General features: G+C 34.5%; 1 long non-coding RNA gene across 13 annotated transcripts in view; it reads right to left on the bottom strand.

Annotated features, from left to right (window-relative positions):
* The window catches only part of LOC140602986 (uncharacterized), a 118,819-nt gene that overhangs the window by 83,679 nt on the left and 16,207 nt on the right, over positions 1-18,933 (bottom strand). The window contains exons 1-2 of one of the 13 annotated variants that reach the window (XR_012006009.1): positions 16,388-16,420; positions 15,598-15,657 (exon numbers count right to left, since the gene is read on the bottom strand). The exons of 11 other annotated variants lie outside the window; for them this stretch is intronic. This is a non-coding gene — a long non-coding RNA (uncharacterized lncRNA). One more of the 13 variants, XR_012006007.1, reaches the window with a different exon arrangement.

The raw sequence follows: 18,933 nt of genomic DNA, 5'->3' as shown, positions 1-18,933 counted from the left end.
AGTTGGAAATTTGAAGATCTATTCTGCTAACTTTGAAGATGGAGGAAGATGCCATCAGTCAAAAAATACAGGCACTTTCTAAAACCTGGAAAAGGCAAAGAAAAAGATTCTCCTCTAGAGACTCCAGAAGGAAAATAGCCTTACTAACACCTTAATTTTAGCCAAGTGAGACCCATTTCAGACTTCTGATCTCCAGAACTTTTATACAATAAAGTTGTATGGTTCTAAGCAATAGTGGTAACATGTTACAATAGAAATAGGAAACTAGTAAGGATGGAAATATTAAATACCATTGTTTTTCCTTTATAATGTTATCTGCAGACTGGACACAGCAAAAAAATAATCAATGAACTTGATAGATAGAAACTACCCAAAGTGGAAAGCAAGGGAAAAAGTGGGAGAAAAAAAGAATAGGTTATCCAAATATTTTGGAAGAGGACCATAGTATAACATGTATGGAATTATTCCCAGATTAACAAGAGATAGAAAGAACAGAAGAAATAGAGATAATGATAGAGAATTTTCTGAAAATAAGAAGAACAAAAACAAAAATAAAGTGAAAAAAACTCAAAGAATCCCAGGAAACTTCAAGCAAGATAAATACAAATAAAAAACACAGCTATAAAAACTGTAGTCAAACTGCTGAAATTCAAATATAAGAGAAAAATATTAAATTAGAGAAAGAGAAAAGACATTTCTTACAAAGGAAGAAAAGAATTACAGTAGACTTTTTCTCAAGCTATACAATCCATATGATAATGGATAATGGTGATAATGGAACATCTTTAAACAAAAAAGTTAACAGAATTATATACCCAGCAAAAATATCTTTCAAAATAAAGAAGAAATAAAGGCTTTCTCAGACCAACAAAAGCTAAGAGAATTCGTTGTCTACAAACTTTCACTATAGGAAATGTTAAAAGAAGTTATCTAGGAAAAAGAAATACAGCACAAGTAGAAAAGTTAATCTATATAAAAGAATAAAGAGCACTAGAAATGGTAAAAAAAAAATATAGTTAAATGTAAGAGACATTTTTATTTTGAATTTCTTTAAAATATAATTGACTTTTTAGAGCTATGGTAATAATAATATATTTTTGGAGCTTATAACAAATGTAGAAGAAAATATATAACAACAGGACAAAAATCAAGAGAGGAAATGAAAATGTATTTGGTAAGATTTCTATACTATGTGAAGCAACATATTTGAAAGTAACATATATCTGAAAGCTAAAAAAATTTTTTTTAATTCTAAAGCAAACACTAAGCCAATTGTGAAAGTAAATTAAATAATAGAAAATAGGCACTAGAGAGGAAAAGGGGAATGAAGAACCAATTAGACAAGTTGAAAACATAGCAGCTGGTATATTTAAACCCAACCACATTGATAATTATTAATAATTGTTAAAATTAACTCTTCAATTAAAAGACTGAGATTGTCCTGTTGGATACAAAAGTATGACTCAACTATATATTTTCTACAACAAATCTGCTTTATTTTTTTTTCAAATCTGCTTTAAATATGAAGACACAGACAACTAAAAATTAGTAAAAAGATAGAAAACTTATATTACTAAATAAAGGAAGATGGAGTACCTATATTAACACCCCTTTGTGTAGATCGAAGTAAGGTATATTAACAGCAAAAAAGATATCACTAATGATAAAGAGGTAAATTCATCAATAGGAAATAATAATATTTCATGTATATACATTAATAACACAGCTTAAAGCACATAAAGGAAAAACTATAGAAATGAAGGAGAAATAAGTACACAATTATAGTTGGAGGCTTCAACACTCTTTCTTAAATAATTGATAAAACAAGTAGACACAAAAATCAGTCAATGATATAAAAGACCTGATTGACACTATAAACTAAATCAATCTGACAATTACAGAATATTCCCTCTAACAACAGAAGAATACATACTCTTCACATAGACACAAACATTCATCAAGATAGACCATATTCTGAGCCATAGAATAACTAATTTAAAAGGATTTAATCAGAAAACGTATGTTCTCTAAACACAGATAATGAAACTAAAAGTCAGTAGAAGAAAGGAATCTAAAGATCCCCAGATTTAGAAATTGAACAACACATGTCTAATCTACATATCAAAAATGAAAGTAAAATAATAGGTTAGAAAATATTTTGAATTGGAACTCCAGGGTGGCTCAGTGGTTGTGTGTCTGCCTTTGGCTCAGGGTGTGATCCCAGGGTTCTGAGATCGAGACCCATATCGGGCTCCCCACAGGGAGCCTGCTTCTTCCTCTGCCTGTGTCCTTGCCTCTCTCTCTGTGTCTCTCATGAATAAATAAAATATTAAAAAAAGAGAAAATATTTTAATTAAATTAAAATGAAAATACAACATGTCAAAATTTGTGTAACCAATTAATTCTTAGATTAATTCTCAAAGCTGGAAAATAAGAAAAATAATGCCCCCCCAACACAGTTTAAAAATAGGTATGATAGACAATTTGGCCACTGCCAATCCCATGGGGAATTCTGGAGATGAATGGGCCTACTACAGAGTGGTTCCAATTAAAGCAAAGGGGTTCAGCCTTTGTATCCCTGCATTGGCCAGTCCTTGAATACAAGCTAGCCCCCAGGAGGAGGATAATTCCCAAGGAGGGACACCACCATGAGCCCATGAGCTGTCAACAGCCAATATTCCCAGCATCTAGGGAAATGAATGACTTGATCCTAAAGAGGGCTGGATTTCTGGATGATACAGTACAAGCATTCTCTATAAAATTTAACAACCTAATGGGGACATTGACATGTTAGTTAGACTCTGAAGAATGAGATTAGGGCTTTAATAGTTGCAACAGAAAGTGTGTTGTGGGAATCAGAGAACTCACAGCTTGGTTCTAGCCAGGGTCAATGGGATCCAATGATATGTCATTGGGACTTTATTATATATATATATATATATATATATATATATATATATATATAGTGGTATTTTATATTTTTTTATATATAAATATAGTGGTATTGGGGGCCTGGAAGCAACCTAAGGGCTGATCTCTGCAGAATTTGTCATCTGGGCTCCCTTGTCCTCTGGTTGCCACTGATTTGGCCAATACCAGAGGATAGAGGAAGTTGTGTTTGAGGTATTCACTCTCTGCTCCCTCTTGCCTCTCAGTAATTTTGACAGGAGCCATGTTTCTTCACAGTTACTGCTCCTGAACAGCTGTTTCTCCTCCTGTATGACTTTAGATCTCACTGGGCTGCAATAACACCATTTCTTCACTTTGTCCTTTCAAGTCCCAAAGTAGTAATGGTTTCCTGCTGTTGCTAGTCCCTAGGTACTTCGCTATCCTTTGTTGGTTCCCTTAACTTGGACCTAAAATCGTCCCTTTATAAATCAGTTCAACTCTTCTGAGTATGCCAGGTTTTCTGCCAGGACCCCCTCAGTCATTCCACTCTTGCTTTTTTGTGTCCTAACTTAAAGTCTACTTCTGCTTTCTCATTCCTCTTCTTTAACTTTTTGGGACCTATCAGCCAATTAATTTGAAGATCTTCCTGATGATATTTCTGTCTAATTTTGAGTTGGGTTATTTATCCTACAGGAATTAAAAGAAGTGAGGGCTAATGTATTTATTAACCTAACTTGTACTGTTCTCTAACCATACCCACGAGCATGCTCTTCCCTCTGCCTTCAGTACCTGCCTCCTCCTACCCATTCTACAGGACCTACTATAAGGTTAGCTCTTCTACAGAGCCTTCTCTGACTTGTCACTCCAAACATCAGCAGATGTAAATACTTTCTCCTCTTTGCTACCATAACTCATGACAGATTCCTATAGCATTCATCACATTGCTCTATAACTGCACACACTTCTCTGTACTTGACTATAAAATCCCACAAGACTCTGTCCTGCTATTTTTTCTATCCCTAGTATCTAATACAAACCTGCTAAACAATAGTTGCTCCATAAGTTTACAATTAATGAGCTAAAGAAGGAAGCTACATTTTTCTATAACAGGAACGCTAAGTATAATCCAGGTACGCTATAGATTTAAGGCCACCATTAATCAACAAATCCATGGGTTGTTGGGATTAGATGTGAGGAGGAGCATTCTCTAATCCCACTTGGAAACACATGCATTTCCAGTTTTCCAGTTTCATTGGCTCATTCACACTCCTTAACGTTAGCTTGTCCAACATAGGACCACAGAAACTCAAATTTACAGGGTTAAGGACCAAGAATCTCCAATTCACACATGGTCATGATCAGATCCCCTAAACTAGGCATAATTATAGCAAATCAAAGGAAGGCATTCTTTTTTTCTAGATTCTCCAAGCTAGAAACTTAGGCAGCAAAATTGCAGACCTTGTACCATTTATCCTCTCTCAAGCTTTTTGCATAAGCTAACTTTGGAATCTTAAGATTTCAAGACAGATCTTGAAAATTAGACACCTATATGAAGATGCTATTTAAAAGAGTTTTCCAAGGTTATCCTTTGGGAGGCTTAAGTTTATGTGCTTTCAGCTTCTACCAAAACCTCAGTCAATCTGCTGTTTTCTCCTCCATATGGTCTGGCAAGTAATTCCTCCCTTTTCCACTGCAGGGAGTTAACCCCACAGCAGAAATAATGAGTCACAAGGACAAGAACCAAATGATGTAGATGACCCCATCACAACCACTCAAGCTGGTGCAAACATTCTAATATGGCATAGAGATTAGACATAATACGGTGCTCCTTCTTCCCAGACCTGAGTCATCTTCGTCTATGGATCAAATATAACAGCAGTCAGTTTTTAATTGAATTCCTCCGAGTAATGGTATATGTTCTGCCTATTGTTTACTGGGAAACTTATATCACAGAAGATGTTGATATAACTACAAAGGAAAAAGAATGCATTCTTATCTCCAGCTCTCCCTTTAGGCTCTAGCCACCTTGCACTAGTTAGTGATTTACTCATTTAAAGCTCTTAACTGTGACATGTGTCCTTTCATATACAGATGGCTTATGCCAAGAAAATTATCCTAAACCAGAAAATGAATAGAAAATGGTCTAGACAAATGTAATAACAGTCAAATTTAAATGATGTATAAGAAGGAGGGAGTGGAAGATTTCTTTATAGTATAATGGCACTGGAATTAAGCTGAACTCAAGGAACTGAGTGAAGAGGGATAACACAGAGTGAGGAGTCCTTCTTAGCTAAACCTTCTCTTTAGTTTTGTATCTCATTTAACTCTTGTAGCATCCATGGCTGGTTGATACATTTTACAAATAAGGACACTGATTCAGATTTACAACAGTAAAGAACCAGATTTTACTTCACTTCAACTCCATGAACCCTTCAGTTAATAGGATTAGTGGCTGGAGTGGGAGGGTTTCTGCTCCAAACAAATATATCTGTTCATTGCAATGCTCCTCTACCCTATTCAAGCACATATACTTTTTCATCTCAGTGCCTTTGCTTCTTCCTTCCCTGAAAACTTCCTCCCCATAGTCCACTTCACTAAATCAGATTTCAAATCTCAACTCTACTTCCATCTCCTCCAAGAAGCTTCCTCAGATTATGCTGTGCACAGAGACTATACTCTTACTGAACTCCTGTAGCCATTTTTCTCTGCTTGGCTCACATGGTGCTTGTCATGTTTTATCAGGTATTGGTAACTATTTTCTCAACTGCATGTCTTCTTTCCATCTAGTTCATAAGCAACCCAAGATCAGACACTTATTCTTAACATTTTCTATCATTCTTAAAAATGATTCTGAGCATCCAGTTGAATACCAATATATAACAAGCATGTAGGAAAAAAAAAAAACAAGCATGTAGGAATACAAAAATGAAGAGTTTATGGAAGAAACATTTAAAAATATATCTTGTGTATGTCTTATCACTATTTATTGCCTACCCTTAAGACATTTACATCATGACACAAGCCATAGAAAAATCCAATCTATTTACTAAAGTAGGAAAATAACTAAATAAATTCCAAAAAACTAAACTAAATTCTTCTATAAGAGTTTTCAATAGCAACAGTTGAAACAAACAAACAAACAGAAAAGCATAAATCACTATGAACTGAGTTAACATAGTATGTAGTCTACATAATACACAAGTTATCCTTAGATAACTTCATTTTTCCTTGTAAGAGAATTTACCTTTCTTTAAAAGAGTTAAGAGGCAAAGGACACTTGCTGGAGGACCCACAGGCCCCTTGGATGGCCCTCTATTCAGAGCACAAACCCTAGAAAAAGTGATAGGGTTAAGGAAAGTAGTTGGAAACACTCAAGGTATCAACTGAACTTCAAAGTGAGGAGAACAATAAACTCAGAGAAAACCCAGACCAAACAAACAGCTTCACTGAAAAATCCACCCCTTCAAGGGAATTGCCCACTCTTGGGAATTGTGAATCTTTTCTGTCTTTCTTTCTTTTGTCATGCTACATGATTAAGTTCTGTAGTTAATGAGAAAAACATTTGGCTTACTTATGTTCAATGAATTCCCATGAAAAAGATGGAAATTGGAAACATTTTCAAGCTGAGAAACATTTAAAAAAGTTCAAAAATATCCATCAAGCCACCCTGTGCCAAATGGAGGTATTTAGCACCATCTTGGCAACCTGAGCCATATACCCTGCACTTTTACTCAGCAAGAAGCATCTAAAAAAACCACAGGAAGCTCATTTCAGGCTTCTCCAGCAGCATTCTTCCTTCTTGGGTATAGCCTAACCAGGCTGGGATGGAGACTTAGAACCAGCAGATGTCCCAGACACAGAACTCGGAATATAACCTACATATTTTCTTTGATAATTAACTTATTTTTACTACTAAAGAATCCTTAAAAAAATAAGACCAAAAAAATTAAAAATAAAAAAATAAGACCAAAAGAAGAGGATTAAAAAGAAATAACCACCCATAATTATACCTTCTTAAGCTGACAAATATCAACAGAACTCTTGACTTTCTCCCTCAAAACCTTCCTCATTGGGATCCCTGGGTGGCTCAGGGGTTTAGCTCCTGCCTTCAGCCCAGGGTGTGATCCTGGAGTCCCAAGATCGAGTCCCACATTGGGCTCCCTGCATGGAGCCTGCTTCTCCTTCTGCCTGTGTCTCTGCCTCTCTGCCTTTCTGTGTCTCTCATGGATAAATAAAATCTTAAAAAAACAAAACAAAACAAAAAAACCTTCCTCATCTCTCAACCAGGCTCATCCCATTGAATGACATTACTCCATCCTCCAATTGGCTGGATAGGCCACAAATCTAGCAATCAGACATTGTCTCTCTATATCCAATTAATCAGCATTTTTCTAATAACTTTCATATTTATTCAATTTCAGCTTTGTTACAAATTTAGTGGAGTTAATATTTTATAAATATCAAACCAATGTTCTTTTATGTTGCTCCTTCCATTTCTCTTGTTTCCTGACATTCATTTAACTCTTACAGCCATAGAGGATTCCCCCTCCCTCAAGGACAATATTGTGACTCGAAGTGCCAATAAAACAGGAAAACAGAAAGCCTACTCCTCCAGCCCCTAATGCATTATGAAAGAGGGGATGAAGGCAGGGGAAGCATGAAGGAAGGGGAAGAAAGAAAAGAATGAACTTCTAAGGTTCAGGAGCACTTTGTTACAGCAACATTACCCAGACTATCTTGACTGATAATACTAAGTTATATAAAACCCAGAAGGCCCTGATAAGCAGACTCAAGCTATCTCTGGAGTCACCCAGAGCCACTCAGAGCTGACAATCTCTGCCTTTTCTCTTCCTCCTACAGAGATAGCACAATACACAGACATTCATGAGAATTTATAGAACAGGTATGGCTCCATCCTCCAATATAGAGAGAATATTCCTCAAGGATCATGTAGATCCTGTATAATAACTCAAGGTCCAAGACTCATCACTGCCTAAGGAAGCTCTACTCCTCTTTGGCTTGAATCTTCCTGTTTCCTCTCTCCTCCCAACAACAACCAATCATTGGTAAGAGATGTACTAATGTAAATCAAGTCTAAAAAGAAATAGCCTCCTTTTATCTGCCCTCATTACCTTTCCTTTTCTCTTTTGTTCCATTAAAAATCTAAATTTTTAGATTTTTAAGATCATGACCTGATTGGTAGAGGTGTTCCCAAAGGGAAACTTACTACTTCTCAAGACAACTCACTGAACAAATATAATTATTAGAAAGTTTTTGGTTGTATTAAGACAAAATCTATTGGGGAACCTGAGTGGCTCAGTTGGTTAAGCATCTACCTTCTGCTCAGGTCATGATCCCAGGGTCCAGAAATCAAGCCCTACATGGGACTTGCTACTCAGTGGGGAGCCTGTTTCTCCCTCTTCCTCTGTTGCTCCCCCTACTTGTACTCTCTCTTTCTCTCTCTCTCAAATAAATAAATGAATTCAAGATTTTATTTATTTATTTATTTATTTATTTATTTGAGAGAGAGAGAGAGAGAGAGAGAGAGATGGGCTCCTGGGAATTGGGGGTGGGAGGTCTGGAATATTCTCCTCTCTGCCATAAAAGTATCCAAATCTAGACTTTCTAGTTATCATGGTAAAAAAAAAACTACCAACTTCTAATTTTTTCATCTCCTTTCCCTACCATAGAAACACCAATGAAAATCAAGTGAGAAATGCAAAGTTCCAGTAGTCCTAGAAACAAGCAATATTGATCTATGATCTGAATTCTATGAAAAATTCTACCAGTCAAATGGCAGATAAACTCTATAAACAATTGCAGAGGCATATGGACAAAAATATATTCGAACAAATCCATCTACCCAGCCCAGATTTTTAACCTCTAAAGTTTGACTTGGAGAGCCTTGGTTGATTTAGAGTTAATTTCAAAGGCAACCTGGGACATTTTACTCCCTTCACAATTAGTACTGCTACCATTTTCTGCAGTATTATTCAATTGGGAGTAGAGATACATAGGAAAAGCTCTATGGGCTGACATTTTTGAACTCTGCATCTCTCAATGAGACAAGCCAGTGCAACAAGGGAATTCATTTTAACACAATCAGAATCCACATAAAATAAAAGATAGGCACACACTAGAAAAAAGACTAGCTATGCATATCAGCTAGTCTTCCAGCTTAAGACACAAGGATCCTAGTAATAGGCAAGTAGGAAGTCATGAAAATAAAGAGGATGCAGCAGCCTTTTACAAATGGCATGGTCCTCCCAAGTCTGGAATATGAACTTGTGATTATTAGAAGAGAGGTACTTATTGGAGGAAGACAGTGGAATAGTCTTGGTCATCCTAGAAAGCAGCTTCAATGTAACACTAAGACGTAGTGACCCAGATTAACAGAAAGTTTAGTATATGTCCCCCAAGGATCCCACTTCCTGAGTCTAAGAACTCCCCTCAGTGCTAATTTATTTTATAGACCAGTCCTATCTACTTTGCCTTGATTCTGATGCCAGAAATTAGATGTGTCTCCTTGAAAATGGAAGATCTGTCACCTTTTCCAAACTCTAGTTGAGAGGTGGGGGCTCGCTTATTCTGCCCAGGCCCCATTCATGAAAGGGAGGTTTTACTTTCAGGCCACAGAGAATACTGGGACCTCAGTTGTCCTTTCCCTGGCTTATGATGTGGAAGTCCCACACTAGAAGAATAAAGCCAAAGAGATCTGGGGCTACTGCCCCCTCTCCACTAAGTGCTTATCTCCTAAAGTGGGAGTGTCACTTGAGAAGTGTGCCCCCAGCACCAAACCTGTGACACAGAGATTTTTGCCCACAGGGAGAAGGAGGATTTAAAACACCAGGTTTTTACTCTCTCCCCAAAGAAACTGACTTCATTTCCAACAGAGCATGAAGAAGTTCAAGCCTAAAGGCACTCTCAAAAACAATCAAGGTGTAGTGAAAGACAATTGGGATGAAATTGATACTCAGCTGAAGATATAGGTTAAACTGTAAACTGAGAGTTTGCTGAAGAGAAACAAGAAAAGAGAGCTGGGAGGAGCCTTCCTGGTGTCAGAGGCTATATCAAACACTGACTTCAGAAAGTATCCTTTCAAAAAAGCCCAAATTTTACTGGATCAGTTTGTAAAGCAATCTGTGTCCTAAGTCATCATTGAAAGCAATAGAGCAATCAGACAGAAGCTGGTAGAACTTAACAGCTGGCTGTGATCAGAGAAATATATAGACGAAAAAAAAAGTCCTGCCAAATTCATTGTCTTCCCAGGGTAATTGTGGGTATACCTAAGTTTCTTCCCCGAGGAGCAACATCAGGGGTTTCATACTGCAGGAGAAGAAACAGATTTCACTAAAATAACACAGTCAATAAACAAGTAAACTAGTAAATAATAATAATAACAAGCTCTAGAGGTGGGAACTAATACTCAGAATTGTTACAATAAACTTTCTAAAATGTTCAGTTTCCAATTAAAAAATGAGATAAGCAAAGAAACAAGAAAGAATAGCTCATACACTGAAAAAAAAGTCTTCAAAGTAGCCATTATAAATATTTTCAAATAACTAAAGGATTCTATGGTCACAAAATAAAAGAAAGTATGATGACAGTGTCACACCAAAGAGAAAATATCAATAAGGAGCCACAAATTATTTTTTAAATGAAAATTCTGGTCTTGTAAAGCATGGCAAATAAAATAAATAATTCACCAGAGTAGCTTAATACAGGATTTGAATTGGAAGAAGAAAGAATCAGCAAACATAAAGTTAGGTTAATAGTGATTATGCAATCCAAAGAACAGAGAGAGGATGGAGAAAAAAAGCAGAGTCTCAGAGAAATATAGGACACCATTGAACAAACCAAAATACATGAAACAGGGGAATCAGAAAAACCAAAGAAAGAGAAAAGCTGAAAAAATATTCAAAAAAATAGTAGCTGAAAAGGTCCCAAGTTTATTGAAAATATTGGTCCACATGTTCAGGAAGCTCAATGAGCTCCAAATGGGATAAGTATAAAAAGATCCACAAACACATACATGATAGTAAAAAGGCTGATAGCCAAAGATTAAGAGAAAATTTTGAATGTGACAAAAGAATAAGTAACTCATCACTTGCAAGGGAACTACAATAACATTCATAGCTAAGTTCCCAGAATCAGTTGAGAATAGAAAGCAGAAGAATAACATATTCAGAATGCACAAAGAAAAGAAACTATCAACTAAGTATTTTATATTAAATAAAAATAATGCAAAATAAAGACATTTATCAATAAATAAAAACAGAATTTGTTCCTAGCATATCCATCTTATCAGAAGTATTAAAAGAAATTCAAGCTGTAAGCAAATATCTCCTAATAGTTACCTGAATCTATACAAAAAAAAAACAAAAAACACCAGGGAAGCTAACTATGTAATTATAAAAGACAGCATATTTCTTCTTCTTCTCTTAACTGACTTTAAGAACAATGTATTATTGAGACTATAACATATGGAAATGCAATAGATTTCACAATAACAGAACAAAGAAGTTGAATGGCAGTATAGTTGTATTGAGCTAAGGAAATGACACCAGATGGTAACTCAGATTCAAGGAAACAAATGTAGATAACCAGAAATGATAAATAAAAAGGCTAATATAACAAAAGACATATATGCCTATATATATATGTATATATATATATAAACTTGTTCTATGTATGTTCTATGTATGTACTACAAAAAATGTACTTGTTCTCTCTCATAGGAGAGTATATATACACACACACATACTTGTTTTTCTTTTTCTCAGCTTCTTTAAAAAACATAAAAATATATAGAGCAATAATTATAATTGCATTGTTATAATTATTGCAATTATAAATATTATAATTATAATGTAGTGTTATAAATGTTACAACTTTATAGATATAATATGTATAACAATAATGCTACAAAAAGGAAAACAAGAAGTAGAGATATAGAAAAATAACATTTCTATATTTCACTGGAATTAAGTTAGTATAAATCTCAAGCTGATTCTGGAAAATTACAATGTATATAGTAACCCGTAGAGCAATCACTAAGGAAATAACTCAAAAAATATAGCGAAAAAAATCATTAAAGAAATTAAAATGTTACATTAGAAAACATTCACTTAATATCAAAGAAAGAAGTGAAGGAGGAATAGAGGGACAAAAAAGACATGAGACATGCAGAAAACAAAAAGTAAAATGGCAGGCATAATTCCAACTATATCAATAATTTTGCCTGTGAATAGTTCAAATAATCCAATCAAAAGGCAGAGATTGTCAGGCTAGATAAAAAATAAGATCTAATATATGCTGTCTAAAGGACATACACTCCAAACTCAAAATACAAATAAAGTAAAAATATGGACAAAGAAATCATGCAAATAGCAATCATAAGAAAGCTGAAGTAGCAATACAAATATAAGACAAAATAAGCTTTAAAACAAAACAAAACAAAACAAAAAACTACCAGAAAAAAAGAACACTTTATAATGATGAAAGATCAATTAAGAAGATACACCAATTATGAACATATATACACACATATATACACATAACAACAGAGCATCAAAATACACAAAGCAAAACCTGACAAAAATGAGGTCACACATAGACAATTCAACATTAATAGTTGGAAATTCCAATACTCAACTTTCAGTAATGGATAGACCAATTAGACAGAAAAGGCACAAGGATATAGGAGACTTGGACAACCCTGTAAATAAGCTAGACATAATAGATATATAGACCATTACCCACCAGCAGCAAAATATACAATCTTCTCAAATGCACATAGAACATTCTCCAGGACAAGCCATACACTAGGCCATAAAACAAACCCCAGTATATTTAAAATGATAGAAATAATGCAAAATATGTTCTCTGACCACAATGGAATAAAATTAGAAATCAACAACAGGAGAAAATTTGTAAACAGAAACTTCACAAATACATGGAAATTAAATAACACTTTCCAAACTAACTTATGGATCAAAGGTGAAATCAAAGGGAAAATTATAAAATATGTTGAGAATGAAGACACAACATACAAAAACTTATAAGAGGCAGTGAAGACAGTGCTCAGAGGGAAACGTCTAGCTTTTAAAGTCAAAAATCAATAACTAACCTTCCACCATAAAACACTAGAAAAAGAAGAGCAACCAAACCTAAAGAAAGAAGAAAGGAAATAATAAACATCAGGATGAAAATTAGTGAAATTGAGAATGGCAAAACAATGGAGAAAATCAATGTTTCATTGAAATGACTGACAAATTGATAAACTTTAGTTAGATTGGCCAAGAAAAAAGAGAAAAGACTCAAACTACCAAAGTCAGAAATTAAAAAGATGTTGCTACTGACTTTACCAAAATAAAAAAGATTGATAAGGAATACTATGAATATATATATATATTCACATACACATGGTCTCAAGAAAAAAATACAGATAATCTACATATATCCATATCAAAGTAAGAAGTAATTATTAATCCAAAAATAACCCACATATAAAAAAGTACATTGGCTCTATGGGCTTTATTGATGTATTTAATACCAATTCATCACAAATTCTTTAAAAGGGAAACACTTCCCAATTCATTTAGTAAATCCAGTCTTACCTTGATACCAAAACCAGGCAAAGATATAACATGAAAACCACAGATCCACACTTCTTAGGAATATGGATGTGAAATTGCTCATCAAAGAACTAGTATACAAAATCTAGCAACATATAAAAAGAATTATATACCATGACCCAGTGGGATTTGTCCCATGAATGTAAGGTTGGCTTAACATCCAAAAATCAATTAATGTAATATGCCATGCCAATAGACTAAAAACCAAAGCCACATTAGCTCAATAGACACATTGAGCATTTGACAATTACCAACACTCTTCCGTGATTAAACAACACTTAAACTAGGAATATCCCCTTGATAAAGAGCATATACGAAAAAACTAGGGCTGATATCATACTTAATGGTGAAAAACTGCTTTCCCCTTAAGATGAGGAATAAGACAAGGATGTCCACTCATGCCACTTCTGTTTAATATTGTACTAGAGTTTGTAGCCAGGACAATTTTATGGATGTCATAGCGGCATTTTAACTGCCCACCCTGTATCCACTTTTAACTTACTCAACTACACGATCTATACTGGAAATACAGGGATCTTTAAAAAACTAAAATCAGAACATGACATTCTCCTCTTAAATCTCCTCAGTGACTCCGTTCTCAGAATGAAGCAGCCTTGTGCACTAGCCCTGCCCCGAACCATAGAATACATTTAACTGAGCCTCTTTAAAGCCCTTAGATGTGCCATGTTCTCTCTCCCCTTGGCAATTTTCTCATTATGGGTCCTCTGGATACCCTGTCCATTTGAAACTATTCTTGCACACCATTCACTATCACATGGCAAGCTCCCACCCATCTTTCACACCTCTGCTTAAATGTAACTTGATTTTCTTAGTCTGGGTAGAGTGTCTTCCATTAATCAACTGCAGCACCCTACACTACCCAGTCATAGTGGCTATTGTACTGTGTTATAATGACCTGTGTACTTGTCTGAATCTTCTACTAAAATGTAAATTCTATGAAAGGAGTAAATATTCCTGTCTTGTTCATTGTGGCTTTTCTGGCATTTATACAGCACAACATCAGTGTAACAGGTGCTTGATAAACACTTATTAAAAATAAAAGCTAACAGGGCACCTGGGTGGCTCAGTTGGTTAAGCATCCACTCTTGATTCGGCTCAGGTCATGATCTTGGGGTTTGTGAGATCAAGCCCTGTTACAGCTGAGCCTGCTTAAGATTCTTTCTCCCTCTCTGTCTACCCCTTCCCCAACCCCACGTTTGTATGCTCTCAATATCTCTAAAAATAAAATAAAAACTAATACTTATTAAGAGCTTGCTATGTGCCAGACACGGTTTTAAGTGCTTTACATGTGTTATTTCACTTAATCCACAAACATTTAAAGATTTTATTTATTTATTCATGATAGACATAGAGAGAGAAAGAGAGGCAGAGACACAGGCAGAGGGAGAAGCAGAGGGAGAAGCAGGCTCCATGCCGGGAGCCTGACGTGGGACTCCATCCCAGGACTCCAGGATCACGCCCTGGGCCAAAGGCAGGTGCTAAACCGCTGAGCCACCCAGAGATCCCCTAATCCACAAACATTTAATGCAGCCTCTGGTTTATAGATAAGAAAACTGAGGGACAGGAGTTGAGTGAATTGTAAAGATAATAGAGCTAAAGATTGCAGAGTAAGATTTGAACTCAGGGAGTCTGGCTACATAATCCAAATTTTTAATCACTATGCTATATTCTTAAGTATATGAAAGCATGAAAAAATGCTGTCCTAGATATTTTGAAGAACACAAAAATGAGAGGGGGAATGGAATAAGAAAGTACACAGATACATAAAACACCCAATGGAGTACTATGTAATACAAGGCTTTCTCACTTTTAAAATACACAAACAGTAACAAAATCTTTCTGTTTGGTGAGATGGGATTTGTTCACAGAGAAATATTTCAGTATGAAAATTCCTGAATTCAAATGTGTTTGCGACTCAATTACACAGTGGCAGTTGATATTTATGTTAAAAATGAAAAAAAAAAAAAACCCAACGAGTTATTCTGGGCACTAAACCATGTTTAAAACTGCTGCATTTATGTTTTTGAAATATTTTTCTATCACTACTAACCTTTCCAACAGGACTCATTCTTTGACATTCCTTAAGAATTTCCATGCAAGGCCTGTTTTTCTGCTTTAAAAGAAACTAAGAGATATTATGACTGTTGGGTGCTTGGGTCTATAAATAATTAAAGGAAAGGAGACCTTACTCACCATCCTCCAAAATTAAAGGTTAGGGAAAAAATATCTTGTAATACAAGAGTATTTAATAACCAGGGTAGTTATTACTTAAGCATACTGTCTTAATAAAGGAGTTACTTTCCCATTAGAAGAATATTTAATGATGTCTTAACTAGTTCCATTATAAGAATGCTCAAGGTAGATAATCAAACATGACAAGAATAAAAACCCACTTTGCATATTCAACTGAAAGAAATGCTGCTGTTGGTATAATTTGTGAGTCATTAAACCCAGTTTAACGAGTTGTGGTTAAAGCAATACACTTTTTAGTGACCAGGAACAGCTTCCAAAAGGAACAATGGCCATTTGTAATGATAATCCAAAATGTTCTCAGCTCTTTCAGGTCTATAGATTTTTTCTAACAAGTGTACAATAATATTGCTATATGTTTATGTTAGTAGAACCTGTTAAAATAATAGCCTCTGTGCTTATTCATGATAAATGAAATGTGAGTGAGCTTGAATTTTTCTCTGGAAATTGGAGAGGTAAATGGATTTAACAATGCTTAAGTAATATTCATAGGACAGTAAATGTTAGCATAGTCTGCTGAGAAAATATATATAAATTTATTCTCTAAGAAATATTCGAAATTAGTCCAACAAACTGAAGGCACACTTAACTTTGGAATTGAATCGATGTCCATCTTCATAACTATAATGAATATAAAAAAATCATTAAAAACAAATTTACTAAATTTCTAATTTGGACCTTTATAGGGAAAGGTCAGTTTGAAACAGTTAAAAGGCTCAACTTGAGAATAATTCAAAATAAGTGCTATTATATTTAAGAAATTTAGTAATTTGAATGAATATATTTAATAAAATTTTGATGAGTAGAAATTTTCAGAATCAAGATTTAATAAGGATTGATAAGAAAGACCCACAATTTACTTTTCTGTTTTGGAAAAGGGTTTATTCTCAGGTTTAAAGTGTCTCATGTATTTTTAAAAACAGCTCAAAATTAAACTTTTATTCTATCTTATACAAATGTTTACAAATTCTTAATAGAATTTCTATGCATCATAGAACTACCAGGAGACCATTTCAACATCTGTGAATGTAATATTTGCAAAATAACAAATTACTTTGTGAATATGTGATTGGTTCTAAATAGTTCAAGAGTATTTGTCTCTAAACCACAACTGCAAATTTTCAGTAAAAATTAAATTTTTTTTTCCTTAGGGAAAGAAGTAATGGCTGAAAGAGAAAACCAAATGATTGGGAATAAAAACAAAAATTTTAAATGCTCCTGTCTGTGAGTGTTAAAGTTGGATAATTTATTCATTAACTTTGTTAGCTGAAGGGAAAGTAATTTTGAGTAGTTACTGTAAAAGGTCAGATGGAAAACAAATTTCCTCTGTGTCAATAGGTTAACAAAATGTTATGCTTGCTGACTGTAAGAGGGCAACTCAGAGAGCACTTGACCTGATTAGCTCATCAGCAGCCCATTAGGAAGTTTTTCTTGGAAAAGAAATGGGGAACCCATTTGCACCATTTTTATCACCTTCCAAATTTTTGTATGCTATTGTGTAGCAAATGCTTAGCTACTAGTGGGCACCTGATATGCAATTATTGGAATATCTGAGTTTAGGTTTAAAATTTCAGGAATTCAATGGCTTCTATGTTCCAAAGAAAACTAAAAAGGCAAAATATTTATACAAATGTTAACTTCATTCTGTATATACAGATGCTTATTTTCCCTGTTTATACCAAGATATATGATATATACAGATAAATTATATACATAAATCATTTTTACATATACTGAGTGGAGAGAGGGAGAGAGAGAGAGAGAGAAAGAGAGAGAGGATGCCACTCTATAAGTATTTATTTAAGGTTTATGTCTATCAGCCCCCAACTAGACTCTAAGTGTCTCCTGAATAGAAACTTTGCACCTCAATTTCTAACATGGTTTACTGAATGTATTTTTCTTCTGACTGGATGTTCACGAGGATTTTCAGGATAGATTTATTTTTTCTACAGTGGTGTCAACAGGTATATCCACATGTTGTCTCAATGCTCATTTATACTCATTTCTCCACTTCTAATAAATAAGAAGGAATTAGAGGAACAGAAAACATCTAAACATCCACATTTCTAAGGTGGATGTTTGCCTTAGAAATTTCTATTTCAACTTCTCTTTAAATCCAATGATTTCTCACATTTATATACTACTAAAAATGCCTTGTGTATAAATTAGACCTAAGTATTTTCTTCCTTATCTTTAGGTTAAAAAAAGAAGAAGATCGTTTGCATGTTTAAATGTTACAGTTCAACTGCTTTACTTTTTATTGTGTGGTATTGCTTACATTTCATTTCCTTGGTTAATTCTCTTCAGTGGAATTCACCATTTAAATGTTTGTTATTGTTATCAGTTTTAAAAAATGATTATCAAAATTTTTGAAAATGAATAAATAAAAGCACAATAGACAAATATAAAGATTCTCCAACAAGGAAAAATATATAAATACTGTAATTAATAATAAAGATAAAACCTTTTTTTTAAAAGATTTTATTTATTTACTCATGACAGACACAGAGAGAGAGAGAGAGAGAAAGAGACACAGGCAGAGGGAGAAGCAGGCTCCATGCAGGGACTCAATTCTGGGTCTCCAGGATCACATCCCAGGCCGAAGGTGGCGCTAAACCACTGGACCACCGGGGCTGCCCAAAGATAAAACTATTTTTATAGGAGATATATACTAGGAGGTAATACCCAATAAAGTTACAAAAATCATGATTTCTATAAGAATGTAAAGAAACATGACTTGAGACCAACTAAATACTAAGATGAGAAAAGTGTAAAAAAATTTTTTAAAGCTATAATGAGGTAAATAATGTCATCAATATCATAACATGACTAGAAGCAGAAATTAAAATAGTAACAACACTACAGGAGGGGGAAATCACTTATGTGGTAGGCAAACATGAGAGACTATCATACAATATAAACCAAAAGATGAAAATGGATGAAAGGGTCAACAGGGAAATTAGGGAAGAATTAAAAAGATTCATGGAAACTAATGAGAATGAAGATACAACTGTTCAAAATCTTTGGGATACAGCAAAAGCAGTCCTGAGGGGGAAATACATCGCAATACAAGCATCCCTCAAAAAACTGGAAAAAACTCAAATACAAAAGCTAACCTTGCACCTAAAGGAACTGG

Source organism: Canis lupus, chromosome 13, assembly GCF_048164855.1.
Source record: "Canis lupus baileyi chromosome 13, mCanLup2.hap1, whole genome shotgun sequence".
NCBI lineage: Eukaryota > Metazoa > Chordata > Mammalia > Carnivora > Canidae > Canis > Canis lupus.
This window is presented reverse-complemented; position numbering and strand designations above follow the sequence as displayed.